The sequence below is a fragment of the Pipistrellus hanaki genome, assembly GCF_964339955.1.
Source record: "Pipistrellus hanaki genome assembly, chromosome: 4".
Classification (NCBI taxonomy): Eukaryota; Metazoa; Chordata; class Mammalia; order Chiroptera; family Vespertilionidae; genus Pipistrellus; species Pipistrellus hanaki.
Genome location: NC_140506.1, coordinates 8,613,489 through 8,628,204, shown reverse-complemented (window position 1 = coordinate 8,628,204; position 14,716 = coordinate 8,613,489).

Here is a 14,716-nt window from a genome sequence, read left to right as displayed (position 1 = left end):
TGACTGAACAAGTAGGTGTCCAAGCCAGCAAGGGGGGGGGGGGGGGGGAAAGGGGGTGTTAGTGAGGGACAACCAAACAGCTGAACAAGCAAGCTGCATGGGGCAACCAGGCTGGGGTGGGGGAGCCGTGAGGGTGAGCAGGCCAGCAGGGGCAGGGGCAGTTAGGGGTGACCAAGACAGCAGGGAGGGCAGTTGGGGTGACCTGGTTGGCACCAGGGGGCAGTTAGGGGCGACCAGGCAGGCAGGTAGGCAGGTGAGTGATTAGGAGCCAGCAGTCCAGGATTGTGAGAGGGATGTCTGACTGCCAGTTGGGGATCAGGCCTAAACCGGCAGTTGAACATCCCCTGAGGGGTCCTGGATTAGAGAGGGTACAGGCTGCTGCCCAAATTTCATTAACTGGGCCTCTAGTATTAACATAAAGGGAAGCTTGGTCAAAGGTATTGGCTCAACAAAATATCTCTATGGATCAGTATTGTCATGAATATTGCTATATTGGTCTATATATTAGATGCCAGATAGTTTCTTCTGCTTGTGAACTCCATAAGGCAGTTCACTTATAAAATCATTTCAGCTCACTTTCAAATCTGTAGAATACATAAGTGAGTGCCTTCACAATTTGTTCTTTAGACTCACCCAGACTTTGGAAGAGAACATGACAGGAACATACAAGACGATAGAGGAAGCCAGGGAAAACATAATTAAACAATAAAATTCTCAGAATCAGACCTATTTTTTTGCCTCCATGACCTAGATCTATATTTGCAGAAACAAGGCCTGCCGTTTCAGGGAAAATGAAACACTGTATTTTGTTTATTGGTTATTCAATCAGATATGCACCACTGAGTCCTCAACATTGTATTTTAGATGCTCTGCATTTGCTGGCTAACGATAAAGAAAAAGTATATTAAAATAAGATGCTGGTAAGAACATCAAAGATGGAATAAAAATTTGGGCTGCTCCATTTTACAATACAAAAATGCCTAACTCTAGAATTTTTTTATAATTTGGATATCCTATTTTTTACTGAGGCTTTTTAAAGAATATAGTAATATCCCATGACAAAATGGAAATATTGTATAAGAATTTTATAAAAACTATTCCAGACTCTTGATCCATATGATTTAAAGGAAGATATGATATCATTCTTAATTACTATTTATTTCATTTCAAAAGCTTTGAATTGAACAGCGATGCTTACAAAGCAATAACAAATATGTGGAAAGACATGGGACATGTAGGATTTTCAATAAATGGTATCTTAGCCAGACAGTTCACATCCTGGAAAACCAAAGGTTTCCATTTTATGAAGACCCTTGTGATCCGAGTTGTTGTGTAGCTGAACGGGCCAGCCAAGTGGGTCTATTTTTTATTGTTCAAGTGTGCTCCCTCCCTCCAACCACAGAGCTGCTGTTATGCTACGCCATGAAATGCTCCTCCTACTCCTCCCAACCTGTGCCTTATCTTTCTTCAGTTCTCAGCTCACCAGCCATCGTCACAGGAAAGCCTTCTCTCCCTTCCCTCACCTGCCCCATTCCTTCCACTGTATCATAGCACTCCCTGTCCACTCTGTAGCACTCACCACAGCTATGGCTATTAAAATGAGGTTTATATCCCCCTTATACTGTAAGGACAGGATCCATTCCTGTGTTTATTTTCCATTGAACTCTCAAATCCGAGTGCAGTGCTCTTTACATACGGTAGGCATTCAACTCAAACTTGGTAAATATTTGAATAAACAGAGTTCAAAATCTAAGCTGCTGATCCTAAGTCTCCCACTATCAACTGACCTCAGGCAAATCACTTAGATTCTTCACCTGAAAAAATAAAGAATAAAAGAACAAGGCCATTTTGATGAACATAAAAATGTTAAAGACTATAGATGATAATTATTATCTTTTTAGCCTCAAACTGATATTTAAGTTTTTATTTTGTTCTGGTTTAATTTTTTCAGTATAACCCTAATATATGTAGAGGGATCTCTTGCAACTAGTAAAAAAGCAATCCACCCATTTATATAGTATACAATGCAATGGTTTCTAGTATATTCACAGTTGCACAACAATCACCGCCATTTTAGAACATTTTTATCACAATCCTATTTGGTCAGATGTTAGTATAGCCACTCCAGCTTTCTTTTGGTTGCAGCTAGTGGGGTAAATCTTTTCCAGCTTATACCTTCAATTCATTTGCATCTTTGAATCTAAAGTATGTCTCCAATAGGTAGCATATAGTTGGATCTCAATGCAATTAATTTTGTATTTATTTACAAGAATAGCTTTTTAAGTGCAGTATTTGAGATTTGTTCTGATATAAAGAAAACTCTTCCTAGCTGCATATTTCTCTGGTTTCTGATGGTGAACTCTATGGTTCATGGTTTAGCTTATATCTCTAATGAAACTAACACCCTCCTCCACTGTATTTGAGGGTTTGAATTTGCCACACTCTGTTGCGAATAAAATAAATTCCTTTGGGAACAACTTAGGAGCCCTTTGTGTTGTGGCTTACCCTCCCCCTGCACAAAAAATAATATCTGAGCCAAAACTCTGGAGCTGGGGATGGGAGAAAGGGCACACTTGTGAATGCACCCCTGCATCAAAAACTGGACACTGACTATTGCCCATACCTTAAAACTAGGGGTGTCGAACTCAATCAGAGAAGGGGCCAAAATCTAAAATCCAGCCTAAATCGCGGGCCGAATGATTTACTGAACAGTCATAAACTGACAATGTCATAAACTGACAGCGGAGTGCAGTGATGACAGCGCGGTGCAGGCCACATTGCAAGGCCTGGCGGGCTGGATTTGGCCCGCGGGCCTTGTGTTTGACACATGTGCCTTAAAACAGAAGCATAGATTTTTGTCTAGTTTTCCAGTAACATAAGACAAGGACATTGTTGCGTACTAGCTACCCCATTGAGGCCTGAAACAGAAGTCCCTTGAATCATGTTTTAAGAAGAACGTAGGATATAGGCCATGCAGGGCCTGGTGAATCAGAGAAGTAGTCTAGATTTCACAGAAGGTTTCAGAGGAAGAGACATGGATGATCTGCATGTTCTAAATATAACTGTTTATAAAAATGGATTGTACACAAAAAAATGGGAGCAAATAGATCAGTGAGAAGGTCCTCCCAATGTCCTGGAAAAGATACTGTGGTGGCTCAGACTTCCTAAGAGCAGCGGCCAGGAAGATAAGTGATGACATTCGAGAAACATTTGGTGATGATTTGGATGTAAGGAGAAAGGGCAAGGGAGGAATCGAGAATGACTCCCGGGTTTTTGTTGGCCAAGTACACAGAAGGCGGTGCCATCGACTGAAATGTTTACATAAAAACATATATATTTATAAAATGAGGACAATGTTAGATGAACATTCATCTAGTAACAAAGTAACATGGATAGGGTGGCGTAAGCACCAGAAATTTATGGTCTCTCAGTCCTGAAGCAAGAAGTGTAAAATAAAGGAGTCAGCAGGGCTGATTCCTCTGAGGCTGTGAAGAAAGGCTACTCTCCAGGCCTTTCTCCTTGGCTGACAGTGGTCACCTTCTCCCTGTGCCCCTTCACATTGTCTTTCCTTTGCTTCTTTGTGTCCAAATCTCCTCTTTCTCTAAGGACATAGGTCACATTGGTGAAGGGCCCGCCCTAAAGCCCTCATTTTCATGTGAATATGACTCTAAAGACCCCATCTCCAAATAAGGTCACATTCTGAGGTACCGAGGTCAAGTCTTCAGCCTATGAATTTGGGAGGGGACACAATTCAACCCCATACAATAAAAAGGTATGAAAGAAAAGTGAAGACTTTAAGCTAAAATTTTCTTAATTAATGACACTCATTTACAAGGTCTTTAAACACATGCACAGAGTGGGCAATAGAAGTCTTATTCCAAGGTCTGCAGGGGACACAGTGTGACACATGCATTAATATTCACCAAGGTGTTAAACCTTTGTACATGACTTGATATAAACTTTGATGTTTCTAAAGTGTAGGGATATGTGTGTTAGTAATTGACTTAAATATTATGTCTTGCTAACACTTGGTGCTTCTTGATAACACTAGTTTTTTCAAGCACACATTTTAAAAATCTTTTTAATAAGTGGTTTGTACTGGGAAGCATAGAGAACTAAGATAGCATAGTTGGGGTAGACCGCAAAAATAAGGTCCTGAATGAACAAAAATAATCCTTGAAATCATATCATATATATGATAGCAACAAAGGAATTAGTTTAGTTTCATGAGCAGAGTTTTGACATAATGAAAATAGTTGTACAAATTCAAATAGGAAAAACAATCTTTCATGTTTCAAGTATTAATAAAGCACATGGGAATAAAGAACATTCAGGAAAAGAGACCACACAAGTAAAAAAAAATGTTATAAAATAAAAATGTCTTCCAAAATTCAATGAGATGGTAGGTCTTTGAACTAATAAAAAGAGTGATAATTAGCCCTATAAATTTTCCTTATACAATGGGGCTATAACATGAGTATCTTAAAAGCAGAAAAACACTTGACTCTGGTTTACACATGTTCTGATTTGATTTATTATAGATAATGACTTTGTGTAATTAAAACTCCTCATAATCATTTAGTTACTATTCATTGGGCCAGAAATCTTGTGAGGTTTCCAACTTTAGAGAAGAAAGAAGCAACACAATAAAAAAAAATAAATTCATCCCTTAATCAAATATAGAATAAAGTCTCTAAAATGCAAAGATAGACCCTTATGCTTGCAATTCTCCAACTGGGATTTAGGCCACTCAGACCTTCTTTCCCATTATGTTTTCAAGCAATTTATATTAATTAACCATGCTTTTAAAAAACATTTTAAAAATATGCTTTTATTTCTTTCAGAGAAAGAAAGGAAGACGGAGAGAGAGATAGAAATATCATTGATGAGAAAGAATCATTGATCAGCTGCCACCTGCAACCTGGGCATGTGCCCTGATAGTGAATCTCCTGGTTCTTAGACCAATGCTCAACCACTGAGCCACACTGATGGGGCTTAACCATGTTTTTTAAACATGTTTTACTATGGTGCTATATAGTGAGTTCCATATGCTCCCAAGTCTATTTATTCTGAAAACAATGAAGTATTTGTGCTTTGTTACTCAAAGTTCCAGCTCTTTGGGAATAAGAAAGAGCATCCAGCTTGTGTTATACTTAGTCCATGAGTTTAAATTCTTTCTTCCAAAATTCTTTAACTTCATACATGTCATTTCATTTGATGCTCACAACTACTCTTAAAGATAGGTGTTATTATTCTTATTTCATCATTGAGTAAATTCAGAGAGATTAACTTGTCCAAGATAAACCAGATCTAACTGAACTTAAACCAGTGTGTTAGAGTAAAATCAAAGCTGCTAAGTCAGAGACCCACTCCCCTTTTCTCCCTCCCACTCCCACACATATCTAGTGCTTAAAGAAAGTCAACTCTATTTCTCTCACATAATAATCTAGAGATGTATGAAGCAGAGCTAGCAGGATGGCTTGCAACCTCAAAACCTACCTTCTAACTTTGAGTTCAGAACTCTAGTTGCTCCACTCCAGCCATCAAGAAAGGAAAAGGCAGATGCCAGCAATTGCTTTTTGTTTTCTATAGAGGCTCACTCCTGATCATATTCCAAAAACCAGAACCTGGTCACACAACCATACCTAGCTGTGAGGAAAGAATTAAAAAGAAAATCTAGCTGGGAGGCTACCCAGAGGTGGATTGTTATAGGAGTTAATTAATAGATGAAAAATAGATTAAGTCATCTAGTTTCAACCTTTTTCATCTCATGGCACACATAAACTAATTACTAAAATTCTTCAGCACACCAGAAAAATATATATTTTTGACAATCTGACAAAAAAATAGATATAATTTTGATTTGTTCACCATGGGATGGCTATTGTTGTGTTGGCTGTTACTTTTTTCTTTGTAAAATTTTTTTCATTGGTTTTTAGAGAGAAGGAGAGAGAGAGAAACACTGACATGAGTGCAAAACATTAATGGGCTGCCTCCTGCACAGTACTCCAACCAGGGATCAAACCCGCAACCTAGGGAAATGCCTTGATCAGGAATCAAACCATCGACCTTATGGTGCACTCGATGATTGTCAAACAACTCAGCCACACTAGCCAGAGCAGCTGTTGTATTTTTTTTTACAGGTATTGCATGTTTTAAAAATTCTGGTGGCACACTGGTTGAAAATTGCTGTAGTAAGTCAACGCACTAATCACTTCTTGGCCTTTTGACTAAGATCAAGTGTAGTAAGTCAACGCACTGAGAGACACATACACACACCCTCCACAGAACTCAGCCATACAATATGGAAAAAGTGATATGGCAAAATGAAGACTGAATAGTGCCTACCCTTTTACAAAATGAGTGATACACCCGAGAACTCAATTGAGAATCTATACAATAAAATTAGGGTAAAGACCCCCTACAGATGTACCCTTTTCTAGATAAGATGGCTGTTTCTGGTACAAATATTATATTCAGAACATTTTTTGCAAATATATTAATGGTAATCAGAAGAGGATTAGCCCAAGGTCTAGTTAACTCATGTTTTGGGGGAGTTCTGGGGATGGTTTTTAAAGTGACTTTAGCGTCTGCCAAAGGATATGATAGGCAACAAGGGACTTGAATTGTAGATAAAAGGATTTATGCTAAGCCTGTGACCTGGTAACCTTCTTGAGTCCTGCAGAGCACCCTCTCACTGGGTCAGGGTCAAAGTGGATATAGATTTGCTTTACCTTCAAGAGTGTCCTTGCTATATAGCAGGGAGTTTAGAGAGAACACATGCAAGAGTCACATAAGCATTTTTATTCAAAAAAAAAACACAATAAAAAATACTCTGCCAGGCCTACCATTAGAGAGCACTTATGTACTTGGGAATTTCAGAAGCACAGAACATGTATGCTGGAAGTCACGGATGCTTGGAAACACTATCTTCACTATAGCAGGAGTCTATTCTGAAGCAACAGAGGTAAAATTGAAAGGCACTATTTGGTGAAAGAATTTAAATATTAGGTATAGACTTGAGATTCAATAGGTAATAGAGAATCTTAGATAGTTTTGATGAAAGTACTGCTTGAAGCTGATGGTTTGGGTAACTGCTGTGTGTTACGGATTTAATAAAAATAAATGTATCATCTATAACTGTAATTCAAATAACAACAATCCCTTCTCTCCTCATATCAATAAACGTGTGTGTGTGTATGTGTGTGTGTGTGTGTGTGTGTGTGTGTTGTAATTTTCCATTTTCATCTTCAAGGTTCTTCAATGGTATTCATCCAAATGCTTCCTTGCCTTCCCATAGAACCTTATCATCCACTTTGCTGTTCTCCTGCAGAGGTGGGGGAGCTTTTTCCTGTCAACGACCATTTTGATATTTATAACATCAGTCATTTAATATAATTCACTTAATATAAATTTATGTTGCTATAAAAAAAATTAAAAAAGCTCCCATGATTGGAAGGGCAGACCAAATGATTTCATGGTTCATATACAGCCAACAAGCTGAACATTCATCACCCCTGGGAAGATCAACTCATTACTCACGTTGTTTTTCTTTCTGATAGACATTTCTCCAGTTAAATCATATTTTACATTGAAAAGAGTCTCAAACTCCTTCATTTCTGTACTTCCAAGAGTTTCTGAATAATCTCCCTCCCATGAGAGAAAACAGGCCCTGTCCACCCAGGGGTAGGAATTAGGAAGAGAAAGTTTTGCAAAGAGGTAAGTGGTAGGAGTTAGACAAAGTAGAAGGCATTCAAACTGGTGTTAGCTGGTTCCTTGAAATCTGTCAGGGGAAAAATATAGAGTGTATTTATCATGTGCTTGAACCTAGACATTCTTCTCCAAGAGTTCAGAAAAGATGTATCAGGTAGTAATGGACAATATCTTCTGCAATATTTATTCTTATTTTAATATATATTAATTTCAGAGAGGAAGGGAGGAGAGAGAGATAGAAACATCAATGATGAGAGAAAATCATTGATTGGCTGCCTCTGGCATGCTCCACACTAGGGATCAAGCCCACAACCTGGGCATGTGGCCTGATGTAGAATCAAACAGTGACCTCCTGGTTCACAGGTCGATGCTCAACCACTGAGCCACACTGGCCAGCTGCAACATCTATTCTTTACTTATTTGTGTGGTGTACTGTGAAGGTCACTGGAGCACTAAATTTATCTTCTTAAGTTTCCTTAGAAGGTAATTCTCACTTTTCGGAGCATTATTATTATATCTACTTTTCAGCCCCATTACAGAAATAAAAGATAAAAATGGGAAAGAAAAACACTGAAAAAAAATATTTCTGCATTGAAACAAACAAAAAAAAACTATTTTATTTTTCTTGTCTTGTTATTGTTGTGGGAGGGGGCTACCTGCTGTTTTGTTTGGGGGGTGTTTTTGAACAACCAACCTCAAAAATAACAAAATTAAAATTTAACGCAATTACTTTATTCAATAAAATATAATGCTGGAGGCACTGGAGCATTTTCCTTATAAGAACATGTCCAGATTGTAGTGATCATGGTTCCAGGCAATATTTTGTGACTCAAGAATCCAATTGGATCCTCATTGTCCAAATATGACATTCATTCCTCAAACATCCGTTGGCCCTCAAAGTGAAAATGGAAATAATGTGACAGTGTGGTATCCAGAAACTGTCAATACTTGTGACACTTATAGGAGAGAAGGGCCCTGTGATCTCCAGTGGCACATGTTTTGAATTGTAGCACACGAATTAAATGTTTGCAAACAACTGTAAGTAAAAGACACCAGGGGATGAGACAATATAACTTACACTGTAAAACCATATGTATCCTAAGGCCGAAGTGTGTTTAGTCTTCCTTCTCAGGACCATAGAAATAGCTGATGTAGGAGGTGAGTATTTTGCCATTGTATTTTCTTTTCCTGGCTAAGCTCTCACAAGTGGTTTCTTTTTGAGAGTGTACATCCTCTTTCTCACCACAATCACAATCATGCATTTCAACAGCTTGAAGAAATTACCTTCTCTCCCACATTCAATTCAAAATCTCCCCTCCTCTTTCTTCCTTTTCCTATTTAAAGTCGTGTGTTATAAAGCCACCGACTACTAATGGGAAATGAGCATCTTGCCAGCCTTTTTAGGTCTAAAACTTGGTCAAAACTGAGAGATTCAGTGGTTCCCCGTGTCATCAGCCCCAACCAGAAGCACATCTGGTTGTATGTGTCCTGCCTGCTACTGACAGCATGCCCCCTGTGTTTTCCCATGTCACATGTCCTTCTCTAAAAACACTTCCTCAGGCTCTCCTTCAAGAACATTTTGAAAAGCTATTTTATGCAATTTGTTTAAGCCAGAAAATGCAAAATATAAGGTGTCCACAATCCTCCTGACTCATGTGCATTGCACAGATTGTATAGGTTAAACTTGAATTTCTATCCCCTGGACCATGACTGGAAATATTATGTGAACCAGGGCAGGAAAGTTGCTTTTATGGCATTCTATGACATCTGATGTTTTTGTTAAAATTTAGTCTTTATATTACTTCAACATTCAAATTAAAAACAAAATTCTAGGATTCTCAGTATTAATTAATCTTACATTTACTTCTTTGCTGACACAAAAACAGTAGCCAAACTTTTTTTTTGTGTGTGTGTGTGTGTGTGTGTGTCACTGTGATGTTGCTCCTCAGTATTTGCTTAATTAAAAGTGGGTATTTTGAGTCCCACACCTAATAGGGCTTTTATCCTCTATCCCATCTCCAAAGCGAATATTTAACAACTCAGATTTTTATGCTTCTAAATTGTGAGAACTTCTCATTTCAATCTCTGGTTTTTCTCAAATATACATTATTTGACCTGTTAATTAATCATTTCCAAAGTTCTGACAGTTGCACCTACTATTATAGGATGAAAGACTGAAGGCAAAGTAGGTAGTCTTCCCTATTATGTAATAAACCCATTTTTCTAACTTTTTCATCCCAAATTTATCTTTTATGTATATGTAAATTTATTTTTTCCAATGAAAAAATTTTCCTTAAAAATAACTTATAACTTACACAAGAAAATGTCATCTTTCTTTTAATGTTTGAGAAAATAAAAATCATAAATTTTAAAATATACCTTTTTACCTACAAATTGACAAAGATTGTCAAAATATATACTATGCTGGTCTACAACATGGTTGTAAATTTGATATACTCAAACAGTGCTGTTGAGAGTATAATTGCTTCAGGTTTTCATCAGGGGGAGGGGAGGACAGTTTGTCAATTTTTATCATGAGATTCAACACTTATACTAATCAATTGAATACTATGCACCAAAATCATAAAAGTGGTATATTGGGGTTTGGTTTTTTGTGTGTTTTTTTTTTTTAGAATAGACAAATATTAAAAGCTGCCTACTATTTCTTGTAGGGAAATCTGTAAATAAATTGTAGTACAAACACATCCTATATAATAAAAGACTAATATGCAAATTGATCGAACAGCAGAATGACTGGTAGCTATGATGCACACTGACCACCAGGGGGTAGTCAGTGCACTCCCACAGGGGGAGCACTGCTCAGCTAGAAGCCGAGCTCACAGCTGGCAAGTGCAGCAGCAGTGGCAGGAGCCTCTCCTGCTTCTGTGTCAGTGCTAAGGATGTCCGACTGATGACTTAGGTCCACTCCCGAGGGCTCACGGACTGTGAGAGGGAGCAAGTTGGACTGAGGGAACCCCCCACCCCGAGTGCATAAATTACATGCACCAGGCCTCTAGTATTTTAAAATTACATAGTCATTAAGAATTATATTTCTAAAGATTGTTTAGTAGTACATTCTCATATGGTTATTTTTTTAAGTAAATAATGCAAGATATAAAGCTGAATATAAATTATGGCCCAGATTGCTTTTTATGTTCCTTGCAATAATGGCTATAATCATGTCTGTCCTGTTGACTCTTTGAGTCCTATCCCACCCATCAGACTCAGCTTGGCCAACTGGGCATTAGCTAACCTGAAGCAAGCAAAGGCTTATCAAGTACTCCATGTGGGAGTTTGCCCTCATGCTGCTTTCTGGAGCCCTAAGACCACCATGCAAAGAAGCTTGGAGAAAAGTGGGAGGCATGTAAACAAGAGACATTCCATCCCAGCTGAGGACCCCTAGACCAAAAACCAGCCAACTACCAGCCATATGATTGAAGCCATCCATGAGCCAGTCACCATATGAACTGCCAGCTGACCATTTCATCCTGGAACAGAAAAACAGCCAACCAGCTTTCAGATTACTGACTAACGTAATTGGGGTTTGGGGCCATTATAGATTTGGGATTTTGTATGTTACACAGCAAAAGATGACTATAGACTTTGATTTTTTCCTTTAAAGCCTTCTAAGTTTTCTAAATGCTGTAAAATCAATATAAGCTTCTTTTTTAATCAGAGGATAATCTAATTTTATAAGGAGAAGAAAAATAGATACAAAAAATCTGAAGAAAAAAATAGGAAAAATGAGTTGTGTTCCTTAAGTTATCAGCTTTCCCTGAAGAAACAGTCAAACAGTATCCTCTGGGAATGCTGTTTATGAAACTGCTCTTCATGTCTTTTCTTCTTGGTTGCATTCCAGTGACTCTGGTTTTTATCATAGCTCATCTCTGTGGTGTTAGTGCCCTGACCAATGCCTATTGCTTTTCAATTACCAGTTCCAAAACATATAGTCAGTAACACACAAGTTGGAAGTCACCATTTAAAAGTCATTAGAATAAGCATTAGGCAGGAAATGACTATCCTATTATTATCTTCTCTTTTAGCAAACAAACACATTTCTTTCATACTAGCATTTAATTATAGGACGTTTTCAAGAAAACACCATTAGGAAATCAACAATCATATCATTTTTATCATTCAGCATGTGCTTAATGTAGATTTTATTAGAGTTGAATTTAACTTATGATTACAACCAAATATGATCTGTATGTTAAAAAAAAAAAAAAGACTCACTATCCTTTTATAAGGTAAGTAGATGAAAAGAAAGTTACTTAAAAAAATCTTTACCTTTGTGAGAGCTAAATGATTATTTTTTAGAAACAATGACTCACCAATAAATTTGATATATACTTGGTAGATATTATCTAGAAATATCAAAAAAGATAGTTGGTAAGTAACTATACCTAAGCCTAGAAGACAAATGTCCATTCTAGGTGAGAAAGAAGAATGAGGGGGGAATACATGAAATAAAGAACCAAGTAAGATGGTGAGTGTGATGGTTAACCAACTTGAGTGGGCCACAAGTGCCCAGATTAAACATTGTTTCTGGGAGTTTCTGGGGAAATTTTCATTTGAATCAATGGACTTGGTAGACTGACCTCCCCAATGTAGTTGGGCCTCATTCAATCCCTTGGAAGCCTGAGTAGAAACAAAAGGTGGAGGAAGAAAAAAAAAATTTTTTTTCATCCCTAATGGGACATCTCACTCCCTGCCCTTGGACTTGGATTTACATCATTGGCTCCCCTGGTTCTCAGGCTTTCAGACTCAGACTGAAATCTTCCTTCTATTGGTTCCATTCCCCTAGAGAAACCTGGTTAATCCATCATGATCCTGTCTATTGCTCTATAATTCCTTTCTGTCAGCAACCCCACAGACACACCCTACTCAGCTCACCACTGATCCCTTATTCCCTCCCTCACTAATAAAACTTCATTAAATTCTCCTAACCCAGTGGTCGGCAAACTCATTAGTCAACAGAGCCAAATATCAATAGTACAACAATTGAAATTTCTTTGGAGAGCCAATTTTTTTAAACTTAAACTTCTTCTGATGCCACTTCTTCAAAATAGACTTGCCCAGGCCGTGGTATTTCGTGGAAGAGCCACACTCAAGGGGCCAAAGAGCTGCATGTGGCTCAAGAGCCGCAGTTTGCCAACCACGGTCCTAACCTAACCAGGCGATGGTATGACAGAATCTTTTAAAATAAAACTGGATACACTGGCTACCTTTTGCACCAAGGCGAGGTAGCTGACCCAGGTATAGAAGACAGACACACAGGTGGCATCTGCTTTGAGCTCCACTGCCTGCTGATCCACCTGCAGAGTGCCCAGTGAGCTGACCGCAGGTGCTGGCACAGCCGATGTAAAACCCAGCGGAGTCCCCCGCCTGGCCCCTTATTTTTACAGGGACACAGTGGAATCTGCTAACTTAGGCCATCCCTCCCCTGACTCATATCTCCCTCCAGACGGGGAAAAGGGAAAAACAGTAGAGCTGAGAACAATCTCTAGGGAGGAAGGGACCAGATGCAAAGCTGGGAAATAAATGAAATTTGCTTCAGGCACTTCCCCTTCCTGTGCCTGACTCACTGGTCCCCACCCCAACTCCCATGATCTGCACCCCTGTCACCAGGCAGAGTGATTGCTTGTTCTCTTCATGTCTCCCTTCTTCATGCACCACAGTCAGATATCTTGACCTTTTCGTTTAGTGCTCAGTTCCTGGAAAACCATGTGTTGCTGGTATTCTTGGTGTTTGTCTGGAAACTTGTTTTCCCCCGCGGTGTTGCTGCATGTCCTTGCTCCTAGTCCCTTTTCCTCCAGGCCTGCTCCAGCTGCTTCCTGATGACAGAGCATCCCGGGAGGTGTTGGCATGCTGCATGCTGGATGCAAAGGAACCGACAGTAGTAAAGAGCCAAACATGAAGTGCTCTCTTCCCTGACAAATGGCCATGGCCCTTGCACAGTCTGAATATTCCTCCAGCCCACAGACTCAGAGCTTGAGTGTAGGGAACCATGACAATTAGACACCAGGGCCTCACTACCAGTCTAACTTGGCATTAAGAAGGGGCATTGGAGTAAGGCTCAGCCAAGATGAGCTTAGGACAATCACTCTAAGCAGTTCATACGCATTAAGCATACAAAAGCCCTATGGAGTGGGTGCTATTTTGAAGATGGACAAATAGAAAATTAGAGAAACTAAATAGTTTTTCAAACCTCCCACAAAAATTAGGTGGCAGGAGTGGGATCTGAAACCCAGCAACTTCCCCAAGAGCCGGTCCTAATCCAATTTCCTCATTCCACAATTTATAAAAATGAATGCGCTAAATATACAACAATGTGTGTCAAGAAACACGGCCATTTGAAATGTGTGTGGAATGTGCTTTTCAAAGACTGGAAGTCGCAATATATCTGCATTATGGAAACAAGGCTTACAAGAGTATAACAAGACTCAGTACTTTGATCCAGGCCCGTGCTGCTTTTCAAATCAAAAGGATGCTAATTATTTTCATTTTTTTGCCATTTGGATGCGTATTTATTTTGTCTCAGCAAAGTACTCAGCACAGATTTGCTGAGTGACCGAATTAATTATGCTTCCATAATTCGAGTTCCCATCAAAAGTATCTGCGGGAACGCGGAGCTGGCACATGGATGCCACTGGAATCTGCTCATTAAGGGCACCCAGCTCCTGCACACGGCTACTTGATCAAAAAATCCTCGGCAACATGGCATCCAGAGTGCTAATGGGGATATAGCAACCACGCAGCTGTCTGGAATGGTGATGATGAACTTCTTAGGGCTGATGGGAAAGAATGCTATCCTCTATGCTCTTTCCTCAGCACCACGGGAACGCTGCTTGACAGCTCCTTCAACTTGTTTAAGAGATGGCCTTAGCTCTTTGCTCCCAGACCATAGGGACGGGAGCCCTCTTCCTGGTGCAAAGCCAACTTTCCCGTGTTGTTTTCGCCCCAGTCTCACTCGAAGCCACAGGGGATTGTCCCCCTCCCCCCA